Source organism: Sinohyriopsis cumingii, chromosome 2 (assembly GCF_028554795.1).
Source record: "Sinohyriopsis cumingii isolate HCF-2022 chromosome 2, ASM2855479v2, whole genome shotgun sequence".
In the NCBI taxonomy this organism is placed as follows: Eukaryota; Metazoa; Mollusca; class Bivalvia; order Unionida; family Unionidae; genus Sinohyriopsis; species Sinohyriopsis cumingii.
In genome coordinates this window covers 143,312,336-143,330,333 of record NC_142962.1, presented here as the reverse complement: position 1 = coordinate 143,330,333, position 17,998 = coordinate 143,312,336, and the positions used below count along the sequence as shown (strand labels likewise).

At 34.8% G+C, this 17,998-nt stretch overlaps 2 protein-coding genes across 5 annotated transcripts in view; one reads left to right on the top strand and one right to left on the bottom strand.

Annotated features, from left to right (window-relative positions):
• Positions 1 to 17,998, top strand: part of LOC149805991 (set1/Ash2 histone methyltransferase complex subunit ASH2-like) — a 172,536-nt gene that overhangs the window by 81,997 nt on the left and 72,541 nt on the right. The gene's annotated exons all lie outside the window — the stretch shown is intronic.
• The window catches only part of LOC149805992 (uncharacterized), a 53,721-nt gene that overhangs the window by 18,792 nt on the left and 16,931 nt on the right, over positions 1 to 17,998 (bottom strand). The window lies entirely within an intron of this gene.

Below are 17,998 nucleotides of genomic sequence, written 5' to 3'. Positions count from 1 at the left end.
TCCTACAGGACATCAGAGAGATAATTCCCTGAAGACTTCTCCACTAATTCTTAGCTAACATATTGTGTTAACTGCACCAGTTTATTTACTTTAGCATATAAACCAAAATGCAAAACAACTAAATTCTGTAATCAAATTATAGTCACATATTAACTATCCATTCTCACTCCTTAGTAAGATTTAATGTATACCGGAATTTCCATAAACGATATATAATGTGGGAGATTACTTGTAAAAGATTTCCTTGTGACCTTAATAATTCCCAATCTTCACTGGAATTACATAACTGTATTTTAAGCACTTAACACCTACTTAGAGAGCTAAAAGTTTTGCACAAATGGTCACAAATCTAAATGTTTGGCAATAAAGGAAACTTGCTATCTTTGATTTATTGTTATCCTACAATAGGGTTAAATTTCTTTCAATAGAAAGCCTGCCTGATCTGTAGGATGTAACATCTTCCACGTTCTGTTTAACACCATATTTAACATGGAGGCCGATACTAAATTTAACATAAATACAGATATGCCCTTCTATCCTAACCAAGACAGTAACATCTTCCATGGGCTGTTTAACACCATATTTAACATGGAGGCTGAAACTAAATTTAACATAAATACAGATACGCCCCTCTATCCTAACCAAGACAATAATTAAATATATCAAGAGAATTATATACAATTTATCTTCTCATCTACCACAAAGAGAACTACAATACCAGTAGAAATAATTAAATCTTGCACCGTAATAAAAAAAAATCCTTAATACACTGTATTAGAAGGGATACATTATTTTCAGTGCAACATGAGACAATGCTATTATATTAGACTTTCTTTTGTTGTACATCATTTTTATTGAAAGGAGCATTTTTTTTCTTTTCTTCACATCATGACGCATATAGAAAGGGTGGATATATTTTGTGATTGAGATAATAATATTGAACCATTCCACATTTAGTTAAAATGAATCCAGATAATAATATTGAACCATTCCACAGTTAGTTGAAATGAATCCAGATAATAATATTGAACCATTCCACAGTTAGTTAAAATGAATCCAGATAATAATATTGAACCATTCCACAGTTAGTTGAAATGAATCCAGATAATATCTGTAATATCATATACATCATTACAACACCTTGGTCACTCTAGCCAAAAAAAATTTCAACATATTTTCCTGGATTAGCCAGATTTTCAGTTATTGTAGCTGTTGTGGTGTGTTACAGGCTATGTCATGAATTAACAGGTAGAGTAAAGAAGAAAAAACTGTAGGCTGGACGTTTAATTTTTACTTTTCACTGAACAAATTCAAGTTCAAAATTTTCCCACTGATAACAATTTCTTTATTCTTGTACATCAAGCTCGTGGACTTCACAGTAGACATCCTGATATTATATTTCTCTATCTTATGTTTCTCTGATCTAGAAATCTGCATTTTCTATGTTAAGCCTTTCATTTCTCAATATTGATTTGTGTTGAAGTTGATTTGTTAACATATAAATTGTTATTAAAATATAAATGTGAAATAAAATGCACTTTAGGTGTAGAGGACCAGTAAAGATATATCAAAGATTAAGTATAATTAACTTCTGTATTTCCTACCAAACTATTTACAAATTACTGTTGCTAATTATAGCCACCAAATCTACTATTTTCAACATTTTGAACATTTAAAGTTTATGCTAAGAACTGTAAATAGTACATTAATTAATTTACATAAATACACATACCTGTTGTTTTCATGAATACATAAGCCAGAGCTAGACACGAGATGTAATCTGAAAAAAGTCTTGTTTGGTGTATTGAGATCTGTAAAGTATCAGCCTTGTCTTAATCAGTTAGCTAGTTCTAGGTGTTTATTCCAAGGAAAAAAGTTAACCGGTACTGCTTGTTTACTGTTTGATCAGAGAAAACTTTGGTCACTTGTGCCAGATTTAACAGGTGGGTTTACTAAAGCTACATTGATAAATCAACTGCCATGAATTTGTACACTCCAGCATCAGCAAGAACAAGTTATCTGAGATTACTCATATTCTATTCCATTTTATAAGATTTGATCATTTTTTAAACTTGTCTGATAGATAATGATATTCTGTTTCATTTTGTGATGTTTCATTTTTCATTTAAACTTTCTGAGTGTAGAAATTCTGAGACAATCAGATAATTGCAGTGAACTGCATCAGAACTGAAAACTATTCTAACTTCCTACAAATTTGGTTTTGAGAGGTTTTCAGTTACTGAGGTTTTTGCAAATGTGAAAAAATACACAGAAAATGTTCGTTTTGTCGAAATTAAAGGCATAGTTGAAACTACATTTGTTTGCATGACTTGTCAGTCTCATGGAATTCCATTTTCAATAAAATATTTGAAACAGTAGATGTTCTGATGCATAATATTTCCACTAGTTTCTTCAGAGTATGTTTTGGCACAATCAGATGCATTGATCAGAGTCATTTTATCCTGTTAGGATTGTTTGATTGTCCAATACTTAGCAGGTTAGGTTGTACATCTTGACATGTGAGTGAAGACAAATGACAGCTAGTTTAATACATCTGTTTAGTGACTTTTGCCTTTGACAGTGAGAGAATCTGGCTTTTAGAATACAGTTTTGTCTATCTCTGTCAGTAAAGCATCATAAAAGAGGCTAGTGAGGCTAATGTGATTCATAAAGTCCTGATATTTAATAAAAACAACAAACAAACAATGTTCTGTTGATCATGTATACAAATGAAAATCATCAATCACAATTAGATGATAAACAGATCAATACAATCTTTCTTAAATGATTTGCCAGCAAGCATTTAGTTCTGAATAATTCACTGTAAATGCTGGCTTTTGTGGTGTAAATACTTCAGATTAGTCTATTGTCAGCCACAATCTGTTTTGGCACACATACTCAGTATTGCTTTAACCTTTGTGTGCCCTTGAGACACTTTCCAGGTGTTTGTCTCCTAGATAATCCTGCTACAGTACTTGCTTATCATAATCAGTTCCAGCATGTGTTAGGAAATTGGCAGCTAAAATACATTTACAAGTTTGAAGTGAATTTGGTCTGATGAGCAGTTTTTTTAAACTGTAAATCTTTAATTTAGGATCTATATTTGTTTTGGTATTCAGAGCTGAGGGGTTTTGTTTTACTGGCCAAAAAAATGGCAGTATTAAAGAAGGAAAAATTCTGTCTTGAGGGGATTCCAATATACTGAGGTTTTGGTTTTAAGAAGTTTCAAAGTATATGTTAACATGTAAATTCTTAAAAGTTGGTCTCTTGGACTGTTTTCTTAATTCTGATACATTTCTGCTTTTTTGTTGACAATAAATCCATTAAATGGTATGAGAGTATGTGGGAGGTTAAACACCTGGTCACTTCCACTGAAACACATCCAGTTTTGTCCATTTTTTACAAGTGTTTGATGGGATGTGAGACCTGATGTGTTGACGATAAGGGGTGGTGGAAAGATGTTTTTCTCATCATTTATTTGCATTATAGATGATTGTTCCTTGTGTATCACCTATCATTAGAGATGTGCAGTGCATGACATGCAGCCAAACACTTGCTCACTATGCATTCATACTCTTAGATCTCATTTTTTTAAAATCTCAGTGCAATTATATTTTACTGATAATGTCAGTAATAGGAAGTGTGTAGGATGGTTTTTGTTAGCAGGAATTTGACTTGGGCCCACACACAAAATATCTAAAGATTTGCTTCATGTTTACATGCATTTGAAAAGGTGTGTGTGAGGCAGTCTCAGGAACTCTAAAGCAGTAGAATTAGCTGTGAACTCAGATGATTACCACTGTGTAAGCAGGATCTAATTTAGAAATGAAACTTGTGGGGCAACATTACTTGATCTATTATTTTAAAAACAAAGGGTTGAATTTTCTGAATGTAAGAGTTAATAATAGAGTTTGGGCTTGAAAATATGATGTGTGATTTGTACACATTTGTTTTTTGTTTTTCAGCATGATACTTGAGAAATAAGCACGAATCAACAAATGCACATACTAGAATAGACCCTGTATTAGGCTTGTAGTCTTGAGTTCACTGTTACTTTTCCACTATTGTCTTGTATAGGTTCTAGAAGAGACCCTGTGTTAGGCATGTAATCTTGAGTTCACTGTCACTGTTCCACAGTTGTCTTGTACAGGTCCTACAATAGACCCTGTGTTAGTCTGAGTTCAGTTTCATTGCTTCAGTGGTTTAAACAGGTCCTAGAATAAACCCAGTGTTTTTCATGTTATGTTCTGAGTTAACTATGTTTTAAATAGTCCTAGAATAGACCCTGTGTTTGGTGAGTAGTATGGAGTTCACAAGGTCCTAGAATTGACCCTGAGCTAGACATGTAGTATGAGTTTAGTTTCATTGCTTCAGTGTTTTAAACAAGTCCAAGAATAGACCCTGCATTAGGCATGTAGTCTGAGCTCAGTTTCATTGTGTCAATGGTTCAAACAGGTCCTAGAATAGACCCTGTGTTAGGCTTGTAGTCTTGAGTTAAATGTCATTGCTTCAGTGTTGTCTTATACAGCCCTAGAAAAGACCCTGTGTTAGGCATGTAGTCTTGAGTTTAAAGTGTTATTGTTCCAGTGTTGTCTTGTACAGGTCCTAGAATAGACCCTCAGTTAGGCCTGTAGTCTTGAGTTCAAACTGTTGTTGTTCCAGTGTTGTCTTATACACATCCTAGAATAGACCCTGTGGTTGGCATTTAGTCTAGAGTTCACACTATCATTGTTCCATTATTGTCTTGTACAGGTTCTGGAATAGACCCTTTGTTAGGCCTGTAGCCCTGAGTTCACAGTGTCGATGTTCCAATGCTGTCTTTTACATGTCTTTAAATAGACCCTGTGATAGGCATATAGTCTTGAGTTCACACTGTCATTGTTCCAGTGTGCAGGTCCTAGAATAGACCCTGTGTTAGGATGTAATCTTGAGTTCAAAGTGTTATTGTTCCAGTGTTGTCTTGTACAGGTCCTAGAATAGACCCTCAGTTAGGCCTGTAGTCTTGAGTTCAAACTGTTGTTGTTCCAGTGTTGTCTTATACACATCCTAGAATAGACCCTGTGGTTGGCATTTAGTCTAGAGTTCACACTATCATTGTTCCATTATTGTCTTGTACAGGTTCTGGAATAGACCCTGTGTTAGGCCTGTAGCCCTGAGTTCACAGTGTCGATGTTCCAATGCTGTCTTTTACATGTCTTTAAATAGACCCTGTGATAGGCATATAGTCTTGAGTTCACACTGTCATTGTTCCAGTGTGCAGGTCCTAGAATAGACCCTGTATTAGGATGTAGTCTTGAGTTCAAAGTGTTATTGTTCCAGTGTTGTCTTGTACAGGTCCTAGAATAGACCCTCAGTTAGGCCTGTAGTCTTGAGTTCAAACTATTGTTGTTCCAGTGTTGTCTTATACACATCCTAGAATAGACCCTGTAGTTGGCATTTAGTCTAGAGTTCACACTATCATTGTTCCATTATTGTCTTGTACAGGTTCTAGAATAGACCCTGTGTTAGGCCTGAAGCCCTGAGTTCACAGTGTCAATGTTCCAATACTGTCTTTTACATGTCCTTAAATAGACCCTGTGATAGACATGTAGTCTTGAGTTCACACTGCCATTGTTCCGGTGTGCAGGACCTAGAATAGACTGTGTGTTAGGCATGTAGTCTTGAGTTCAAAGTGTTATTGTTCCATTGTTGTCTTGTACAGGTTCTAGAATAGACCCTGTGTTAGGCCTGTAGCCCTGAGTTCACAGTGTCAATGTTCCAATGCTGTCTTTTACATGTCCTTAAATAGACCCTGTGATAGACATGTAGTCTTGAGTTCACACTCATTGTTCCAGTGTGCAGGTCCTAGAATAGACCCTGTGTTAGGCCTGTAGTCTTGAGTTCTAAGTGTTATTGTTCCATTGTTGTCTTGTACAGGTTCTAGAATAGACACTGTGTTAGGCCTGTAGCCCTGAGTTCACAGTGTCATTGTTACAATGTTGCCTTTTACATGTCCTTGAATAGACCATGATATATGCATATAGTCTTGAGTTCACACTGTCATTGTTCCAGAAACTGATTTTTAAGTCAGCTTATGTGAGCACCACAATTAGATATTCTCTTCAGATGGACCAGGGCACAGGATTCTAGGAGTCAAGTTATAGGTTAGATGAAAGTCAAGTACCAACAGGGAAGCCAGACAATGTTCAATAAAGATTTTCATGGCTCATTAGCAGAATACAGTACCAGCTGGTTTCTGGTGATCATCTTGATTATCCACTTTAGTGTCAACAATACTAATATTGTTTTCCTTATTTCTAGAGGTACAAAATGTCTTAAGTACATAACTGAACTTTATTGTTTATATACAAAATTACTTCTTAGATTAACTTTTGCTTTTTTGTTCTTTATATTGGCACCATTTTGCTGTTGTTTGTCTGTCAGAAATAGTCATATTTATTTTCTGTTCACTAGCCTTGAGTCTTAGACCAGTTTTAAACAGGCACATAGTGTTACACTTAATCTACCATCCATCCATGTATGTCCATTATACGTTGGTTAATTTTTTTATTAGGTCAGTTTCTCATATACTTTTTGCTACAAGTTGATGCAGCTTTGTGTGAGAATGCCTATTGGCAAGGCCAGCTTACATCCACTAAGAGTTAGTCATTGCAACAAATACTTTATCCTTCACTGACTATAAGTTTTGTATTTAGGTTTGTTTATCATGGTCAGTTAGACCTGTGTTTAACTTCTCCGATTAGGCAAATGAAGGTTGACAGAACTATGTGAATAGATTGTACAGTTTGATGACTGTAGATACATATGCTTAAATCATTTTCATATATTTTCCAGTTGCATGAAAGGCCTTAAAAGTTAGTGTTTTTTTAACTATTCATTGACATTCTGCTGTATTTCTTTGTCCAGAATTTTAAAAAGTGTTGTTGAAAACTTGGCACTAAACTTCAGTAGATCATAAACAAGCACTTCTGAGATTTACAACATAGGTGTGACTCGTTAGATTAACAGTACATGGAGAGGATATGATTGGTTGCCACAAGGGCATAATCTGTTATGGCTTCATGAGATTATCATCCTGACCCTGTCCATTCCACCAGTTCAATTGGCAAATGGTGACTTTTATTATTGATAGGCTAATCGCTATTATATTTGCTATAGACAACCAGTTTATTAGATGCATATAAAATAATAACAAAAAAAGAAATTCTTTTAAATTTTAAGTTCCAAAATCTAAAATTCATATAGCTGTATTTGTACTTAACTTTCAACCCAAATAGACTTAAAAAGTTGTAGATTTGTTGTGTACTTTTCACATGTTTTAAATTTTTAGGGCAGTCAAGGTACTTCAAACAAACTATGCCCATAATAGTAATGACACCAGTAGTTGGTACTTAATAGCCCCATAAATTTGTAAGGGTATATAATTGTTTCCTATAGTCTACAATTCTGAGCAGAAAGTCTTATATTAAACACCACTTTCAGAGGAAAGTAGATAATGGATTGAAAGTATTAAAAAAAGGAAAATAAACTGATATGTCTTTATATAGTTGCAATCTTCTTTACAAATAAATAATGTCACAGCTACCCACCCTCCCCATGCCAAAAGACTGGTAGGTAAAATAGGATGAGTTTTTCACTGCTATGGTACAGAATGCTTAGGGATTTTAAAATTAATGATTATTTTAACCTAAATCATTGAATTTTCAAACAAGAACTTTTATTGGTATCCATCAGTTAAAGTACTTGGGGCCCCGAGTGGCCAAGTGGTCTAAAGCGCTCTTCGTTATGGATCACTTCCATCTTACCTCTGTCTGCGTCGGTTCGAGTCTAAGATTCAACCAATGTGGGTATGTGAGAAAGCTTGCCAGTAGCTTCTCGTGGGTTGGTGGTTCTTTCCGGGGTTTTCCTGGGTTCTTCCTCCATCATTAATACTGGCCGCCATATATAGCCTATCGTGTGCTGAAAAATGGCATTAAACCCCACAACAACGACAACATCAGTTAAAGTACCATACAGAAATTAGTTTTGATGCAGTTGTGTGTGTGTGTATGTGATTAGGCTTTTTAACGTAGCTTTTTAAAAAATTCAGTCATATCGCTACGATGTCTGCATTGTGGCAGTTTATAGTGATGTCTAGCACTGGGGCATCATGCCGCAAGATGTCCCACCCAGTTACATTATCCTGACACCAGGCCGACCAGTCCTTACACTAACCTCTTAATGCTGAGCGCCTAGCGAGGCAGCTGTTAGTACCATTTTTGTAAGTCTTTGGTATGACTCGGCTGGGGTTCGAACCCACGACCTCCCACTTCCAAGGTGGACGCACTAAACACTAGGCCACCTGAGTGGTCTGATGCAGTAGTAATAATCTCTTTAGTAAACTATGTTTGCATGTATTTCTACCTTTGATATATTTTTTCTTATAAGTCAAACTGCAAACAACAAAGATCCTAATCTGCCATAGCATAATGCGCCTTCAGTTCATGGTCTGTGTTGTTTGTTCTACTGATTACTCCTAACAATCTGCATAGACCCAGATCTGCTGGTGCATTATGTGAGGACAGATCTGGGTGTGTGCAGTTAGCAGTTGGACTCATAAGCAAGTACATATTGTACCACTTCTATATCCAGATGACCAGTCATCTGACTGTGATGCAGTTCTCAAATAGTCAATCAACCTTCATTTGTATTTTGTACAAGCTTGCAGATTAGGTGTAATGCAGTTATCAAATAGTCCATTAACCCTCATTGGTATTTTGTACAAGCTTGCAGATTAGGTGTGATGCATTTCTCAAATAGTCCATTAACCCCTAGTTTGTATTTTGTACAAGCTTGTATAGATTAGGTGTGAAAGAAAGTTGGGTGACAAACATGGTTCACCATAAATTCCTTGCTTTTGACCTGTGCTTTTCTGTACCTTGATCAGTATTTTGGCAAAGAAAAATAGTATAGACCATTGCCTGTCACCAGTTTAAAACCAGTGTCTGAAGTTGTGTGTTATACGATGCAAGACAGCGTGTTTTTTTTAACCTTCAGCTAGATCTCACTCTGTTGGACAGGAAGCAAACATGTGAAAAGAATGTTAAGTGTGGGTGTTATAGGAAATGGGTCTAGCTTCTCATCATTTCTTTCAGGTCAATTTACACACTTCAACAGTTATCTTTTGAATAGGTCTTGTTATTATAGTGTCCTCTTTTTACCAGTGCACTGAACACATTTTAAAGTAATTTTTTGTTCCCTGTAATTACTCATGTGCATTAATGTTATAGTTTCTGATTCTTTTTTGTTTTATTTTTGCTTTATACATAGAATTTTTGCTGTTAAAATGTCAGCAGATTTCTACAATCCAGAATGAAACCAAAAATTATAACTATTTGTATCAGTACATTTTTGTTACATGTGAAAAACTTATTATAAAAAAATAAGCTTGAAGTTGCATCCAACTCAGACTTTTGTGTATTTACTTTCAAATTTGTATTCACTTAATTCATTTTTTAAAATTTCTTTTACATATGGCCATTGTTGAGTTTGTAAAAAGTTAACCTTGAAAAGAATAAACCCATTTGTCAGATAATGGGTTTAATATTTAACACAACTGCATAAATTTTTCCCATTTTATAAAGCTCAATTGATTTTAAAGGTTCATAGTTCAGATTAAGGTTACAACTTGGCAGTAGCAGTAAATCTTTGATAACATCAATCAAATACTTGACATCAAGGGAACAAGTTAGAAATCTCTGTATACAGACTTATGTTGCCTGTGACCTTGAAAAGCTTTAAAATGACTGAAAATTCCAATACATTTTGGCACAAATCACTAAATGTTTGTTGAAGTGTCACTAATTGGACTTTTCCCAAATGAATTAAAAGTGCATGCCTAGGTTACATTCACTTTTTATAATTAACAACATTACAGGTATAAATATTATTGTAAATTATTTAGGATAATAGATAATTGAGTAGTGTGTGTGTGTGTGTGTATGTATATATATATATATATATATATATATATATATATATATATATATATATATATATATATATAAAACTCTCATATCCTTACTTTATGTGGCCAAACACAAAAACAGGATGTGTAATTGGAGTCTGATTACAGTAATAATTGCTTTAAATATGTTTTCCTCAAGTGGCAGCATATTATGTTAAGTGGCCGAGTGGTCTAAAGCGCTCACCATTCCGGATCACTGCCATCTCACCTCTGTCTGCGTGGGATCAAGTCCAAGGCTCGGCTAGCATGGGTACGTGGGAAAGCCTACCAGTAGCTTCTTGTAGGTCGGTGGTTCTTCCCTGGGTTTTCCATGGTTCTTCCTCCACCAGTTATACTGGCCACCATGTATAGCCTATCTTGTGCTGAAAATTGGCGTTAAACCCTAGAACAACAACATATTATGTTATGATGGTGTGCATCCATCCGTCTGATACCAAATTTTGTTGCTGCAAAAATACTAGATTTGTCCGCCATCTAGTTACTCAGCGGTTACTAAACTTTGTGGATGGCTTGCAAATGGGGTAAAGAAGAACCCTATTGATTTAAGGGTCTAATGGTCATGATCACTGATGGAAAGAAGAAATATTCTTTCTGTACAATGACTCACATTCAGTTACCAAAATTTGTGGATGACTTGCTGCACTTAGGGTAAAGAAGAAACAGTATCAGTTTGAGAGTAAAAGGTCAAGGTCACTTATTGAAAGAAGAAAGTTGTTTCTGTACAGTAAGGAGTTTTTCACCATCTACAGCTACCAGTCTTTGTGGGTGGCTTGCACTTGGGATATAGAAGGATCCTTTTAATTTGAGGGTCAAAAGTTGGCTTGCACTTGGGGTATGGAAGGATTCTCTTAATTTGGGGGTCAGAAGGTCAAAGACCAAGGTCAATAACTGAATAAATAAAACTGGTTTCCTATTTCCACACAATATCATTACCTTTGTATATCACAGACCTGGACCAAACTTTGTAGATAACTTACATGTGGGTTAAGGAATAATCATATGAATACTTTGGGGTCAAAAGCTTAAAGGTCATTGTCACTGAATGAATGAAGACAAGCACTTTATGCAAACAGAGTTTAGTTTTCTAGATAGAGGAGTATTAAACACAGTGGTGGGTGTGTAATTTGCCATTCATGGTATTGTTTTGTCTAATACCAGATTGAATGAGATTTATGTTGAAGCAGTATCAGTCGTTGGATGCAAATGCTTGGGGGACATGGGTGGCTGAGTGGTCTTAGGCGATTGCCTTCACTGATCACTGACATGGCTTTGAATCTGTCTATCTGCCAATGAGGGTATGTTAGAAGGCTTGCAAGTAGCTTGCCATGTGTTGGTGGTACTTCCCGGGATTCTCCTGGGTTCTTCCTCTGCCAGATATACTGGCTGCCATGTATAGCCTATCGAGTACTGAGAGATGGCATTAAATCCACAACAACGATAGAAACACTTAAGTTTATTGACCACAACTACCATGTTATAACAAGGAAGAGTCCTAATTGGGGATGTTAATAACTGCTCAAGGATCAAGCACATGATGCAGAGACAATTGATGTCATATAACTGTTTCAGGTTTTCTAGTCTTTTACAGTCACATTGATTAGAATCCAAATTTCAAGAAATTTACTGCAGAATTTTTACAGCACACAAAGGTCTTTATGGAGATAATCCTTTGTTTCTCAGATCATCTAGGGTACATATAGTTGAGAAAACAAGTCCTGTGTGTTTATGCAAATTAATGGGCTATTTTCACTGTACTGAAAATGTTGATGATATCAGAGACAAGATAATAGATTATGTAGCTCAAATTAGCAACAGTAACTTGTATATAGATTTTTATGCTTAAATTTTGACAATTTTTGCCATACCTCTACACTTAAAGCACATTTATTTCACATTTACATTTTGTTGCTGAGGTTGAAAGTAAGTGTGACTGATCAGAGTTGTAGTAATCATTTAAATGTTAATAAATTAACTTCTAGACTAATCATTATTGAGAAATTTAAGGGGTTTGTTTAACAGAAAATTTATATATCAGAATAACTCAAGACAGAGAAATATATCAAGGTGTCTTAAGTGAAGCCTGCAAACTTGATATATAAGAGGATAGTAATGGTTATCAGTGGGAAATTTTGAATTTGGTTTAGGGTAACAATTGTATATGTAGTTGAAATGTTTGTTTGTTTGGTGTACATGCTAATTTCCCCATATATACATTACCATAGCTACAATACACACCAAGATCAAGCCAACAGTCTGAACTTGACCAGGTTGAAGTTTAGATATGATACGGTAAAATTTGTTCCTAAGATCTATAAAAATAGATAGTTGAGGAATGGTTCTTTACATTTAACTTTTTTAAATAATTGTGTGTTTTGTACATCTGTGTATCTTTTCCCAATGGACACAAGCATTCTGCTGTTAGTTTTTAAATGGATTCTTTTGCATGCTATGCTAAATTTTGCTATGCTTCATAATCAGGCAGATAACCATTTAACATATTTTTCTCAATCATAGCAACTGGTTGAGGATGGTGGAAAACCTGTGTTAATAAAAACATATAAAATTCAACACCAATTTATCCAACATAGCCAGTGCTAATTAAGATTATATTCAGGATAAGCAGAGCCCTTTGGTGTGTATCTCCTGAAATTGACACAGAATGGTGGGCTTAACTGGTCTAGGCTTACTGTTGATGACAATTCAGTATCGAATCAAATTAATGATGATATGGATTTATTCTAGTAATGCATATTGTCTGTGATCTTGTGCATTTTGTTACTGTATAATTTATTATTCTGCTAATTAAATTTACATCATTGCTTCCCATATCCATGGCTACAGTGTTCAGGTTTTTGGTTATTAGCCCACCTGCATTCTAGACATTGAGTACCCTGATTGATTTGTTTTGGATTGACTGGTGTTTAACTCTACTGGTCAAAGACCCAACGATAATATGAGATGAAATGTTGTCAGTCATCATCCTTTCATTAGCACAAGTTTGTTATTGCAACTCCCTTTAAACTACTTGGAGAATTGCTACTTTAGTTTACCAAATGTTTAACTGGTCCTAACTTAAAATAATGTAACTTGGACATCAATTATCAATTATGTTGACCAGAGTGGTCAGCTTGAAATTCTTGTCACTATTCCTGAATGGATGGTCATATCAACAAAGGATTTTCTTATGATGTCTGGTTGATCTGATGAAAATGGTGCCAATCTGACATCCAGTATGGCCATCACAGTAGCATTTTAAAAATCTCTTCCTGAATAGAAAGTCATACTGACATTGGGTTCTTACAACGTCATGTTGGCCCTAAATGAAAATGGTGCCTATTTGAAGTCCAAAATGGCCACCACAGTGACCATCTCAAAAATAGTATCACTACTCTTCCTGAGTGTATGGTTGTATCAGCACTGGGTTGTTACTAAACAGCTTCATTATGATGTCGGATTGGTCCTAAATGCAAGTAGTGCCATTCAGTATGTCAAACAAAGCAGCCGTCTTGTTACTCCACATGCATGGATAGTCATATCAACATGGACTTTGCACTGAAAGACCTTTTATGAGATCTAGTTGGTTGTATGTAATTGAAACTGGTGCCAATCTAACTTTTAATATGGCAGCCACAATGACTACTTTTAAAACAAAAAACAAAAAACATTATCACTTCTTCCTTTGACTGGCTGGTTGTATTGAAAAGATTTTTATAACGTTTAGTTGGTCCTAAAATGAAATGGTGGCAGTCTTGTATCCACAATGGGACTCATCTTGAAAAACTTGTTATTGTTATTCCTCTGAATATCAACATCAGGTTTTGACCAGAAGACTTATTATGATATCTTGTTTGTCCTAAATGAAAAAAGTGCCAGTCTAAAATCTTATATGCCCACCATGGCAGCTAATTTGAAAATATTATCACTGTAGAATATCAGAGATGGTTTCAACAATCATCAATTAAATGGAAAAAATGGTCTTATCTTGAATTCCTGGCAGTATTTTGTTCACCCCTGGTATAGACCCATCCTTCATGCATGCTTCTGTACCTAGAAAATTGCATGTTCCATGGCATTTTTTTTATATCGTGTTTGAAACATGTTTCAAATTCCACACCTAAAGAATGATGAGCAAACTTCAGTAATCAATGTTCCAAGGTCTAATTTGTAAAAGGACTCAAATTCCATCAACAAAACATTGTCACTTTTTTTCAGTTTTGAATAGGATGCAAATTCTTTTCACTAACATTTTACCTTTCATTATAACCCAAAATCGGTCAGCCAAACAATATGTACTCAATTTTATCTTTGCCCCACTTCTAGACTGGTTCTCATTCAGATTAGTATGCCAAACCTTTAAGTACTTTGCTTGCATGATTGACTTTGTAAGCATAAATGTGGTGCTTTTTTTCCCCACTAGTTAAATGGACTTCTGCTGGCCCTTAGCAATACTCTCCAGTACTTACAAGATAAACATTCTGTAGATGATAAAGACCCAAACTCTGTCCTCTTGTAGTATACTGAGAGATTTGAATTTTCATTGTCCATAATACAAAAATGGTTGCAGAGTGAATAATGAAAGGGAAACTGATAACACTGATTTGTGTTGTAGATGTAAATACAATTTGTACCAACAAGGGTAATAAATATTTGAATTTTCGGTTAAGTTAAAAGTGTTCAAGCATGCACAGCCATCTTAGAGAGTGGAATTTAATTATCTTATGGAGGGGTTTCACTGTCTATGCAAGTATATTACTACATGTAAAAGCTGGTAATTGGACAGAAAGCTACAGGACAAAAAGTCAAATACATGTACATATGGGATTTGTAGCTACAGGACAAAAAGTCACAAATACATGAGGGACAGTAGCTACAGGACAGAAAGTCACAAATACATGTGGGACAGTAGCTACAGGACAAAAAGTCACAAATACATGTGGGACAGTAGCTACAGGACAAAAAGTCATAAATACTTATGGAACAGAAAGCTACAGGACAAAAAGTCACAGATACATATGGGACAGAAAGTCACAGGACAGAAAGTCACAGGACAAAAGGTCACAAGGCAAAAAGCCACATTTAGAATTTTGACAGATTTTTTTTAATGTATTAAAATTATTATATTCTATTATTCTTTTTTATTGCTATTAATTATCACAATGAATTGATGGCTTCACAGAAACACGGTATTTGTGTAACAAAAAAGTAAGAAGGGCAAATTGTATTGAGATTATTGAGGTTTATTTAAGACTTTCTCTTAGACAGGAAAGGTAGCTTTGATGAAAGATCTACAGGTAAACTTTTGGTTTCAATATCTAATACCTTTTTAAAAAAGTATGTTAAATAAAATGAAACCTTTTTGTGTTAATTGCTTTACTTTCCATGGTTCAAATACAGGCCTTTGAAATAAATATACAAATTCAAGAGCTGAGTTAACCATTTAAATTAAATCATTAATGAACTTTTACATTAACAGATTATTTTGTTTGTACTGTGTATACTCATATTTTATTGCAAACTGCTATAAAATATCTTCATAATATTTTAAAAAATCATACAGCTGATACTTTGTTTCTTGTGTTAATATCTCAGAGAAAAAGGTGCAATTAATTAGTTGTGTTCTTCTTTTTAAAAAAACTGCAACATTACAAAATTGAAAGAGTGACTTTATGTCCTGTAACTTTTTGTCCTAAATGTCTTTTGACTTTCTGTGTGTGACTTTCTGTCCTACAACTGTAGCGGCTATAGATTTAGATGTTGTGAACTATAAGATCTGAATTTCAACTTGATGATGGTGGAGGGCATGGATTGATCCATAATTTGCAAACTATTGAAAGGAACCCTCAGGCAGTTAGTGTAGTTGACCAGTAATGTGGCATACCTAGACATAATTGCCTTTGAATGAATGTGGTCAGTGAACTTGGTCAAAAGTCCACTTTCCCAATACCTACAACACTAGACCAGTTTATGTCAATAGAGGAGAATTGCATTGTAAAAACAAACTTTAAATTCTTGGTTCTGTTTCATGTAAAAACACACTTTAAATTCTTGGTTCTGTTTTATCATATGAGTATAAGATAAGCATTTGTGTTATATCCCTGGCACTTTGAATTTATGTCATTCCTTGGGTCATCACTTCATTCCATAATATCTGGTGACTCACCTGCAGTGGTTAGTCTAGGGGTACACAAGCAAAACTTTGTCACAAAGAAAGAGACAAAACCCTATGCAATGTAAAGAAAGTAATCACTTCATCTTGCCTACTGTTGCAGGTGAGAAAATGCTCTCTTTGCATGTATACAGTGTACTTATTTAAATCTGTAAACTGCACTGAAGCTGACATCCAGTGCAAACTGATTCTCCTATGACAAGACCAAGGGGCCTTACTGTGTTTTAATTTGTCAACAACATTGACTGCAACATTCCAGTCCATACAGTGTTTGTCTAATATCAAGACCAGGGGGCCAGTATAATACAATTTTTTTAAAAGGCAGATTGTTGGCTCATTATCAAATATATCTTCAGTAATAATTTGACAAATTTTTATTAAAATATGGGTTGAGTTTATCATGAAGCATGGGCTTATCATTGGATAAAAAAGGTAGTGGCACCAGCAGAATAATTGATTATGTGATGTTCATCTTAAAACCAGGAAGATGGACATTGATATGTCTGTGCATTCAATTACCACATATATTTGCTTGTAAGTCAAGTCCATCTGCAAACTGCACAGACCCACATCTGCAGGTGCACAATGTGCAGATCAGGGTCTTTGCAGTTTGTTAGGAGTAATCAGTAGGACAAACAATACAAACCATGATCAGCAGGCACATTATGCTACGGCAGATCACAATCTTCATTGTTTATACTTTGACTTGACTTATAAGCAGGTATGTGTAGTACAGCTGATTTGTGTCTGTGGTATTGGCAGATGGATGAACATTGTATACATAAAACCACAATACAATTCCTATTATAAAGCATATATATTCATGGAGCCCATTTCATTATTCAGCAGCATTTATTTGCATTATGTACTTCATTATATGGCTGTCTCACTATACAGTGGTATACTGTATGACTTTGATAGACATCTTCATAATGAGGGAGTGATGTATATAATATAGGAGGTTTTGGGGTTTACCATTTTGATGTGATGGTCAACCATGCACATTTACATGGACATCAGTTCAGTGTAATTCAATGTAAAATAATGTTTATTGCCTAGTTTTGGCTGGATACGTCTTTTGAAATCCCCAAACTCCAAAGGATTGAATTCTTACATCAGGTCAGCTTAATATATCTAAAGTTATTCATTTAAAAGATATTAGGAGGTGAATATCAGCCTGGTATATGATTATATTCTCAACACTGTTGTGTTTTTCATTGTTACGCTTTCGTGGAATTTATTTTATTTAATTTATTTAAAATTACAGTGTTTAATCCAAATTTAAAAAACATTTTCCATGGGTTTGTGTTCTTGTTTAAAATTATTTTGCTTCCTGAGGTTAACTATCACGTGACTGTACTGTTTATTTGACAGTGTCTGTGGATAACAACTTCAGTGCCAAAAACTTGTGGTGCAAAACCTATCCAAGCTAACCAAATACTGACAATAAGTTCAAAATATTTATTGAAATGAATACATTATATAGCTAAAGTTGTATTTTTTTTTAGAGAAAAGGGCAGCTTTGATTATTGAATATATGATTATTGGGGAGAAGCCAGTTTCATTTTTTTAACCAAATCTTTTCACTCACTTCAATATTTGTAGAATATATTCTGCTTTGATTTCATAAAACAACATATAAAGTAAACAATAGAGATGTATAAATTGTGATTTCATTTGTTTAAAGGCAAGCAACTTCAAATAAATGCATTCAAGATAATATTACTTTCTGTTGACAGTGTTCAAAACCCAGACAAAGGCCAGGCTATCCTTGTTGCTAAAAATAGAACCCAATTGCACAATCCCCCCCCCCTTACATTTAACAT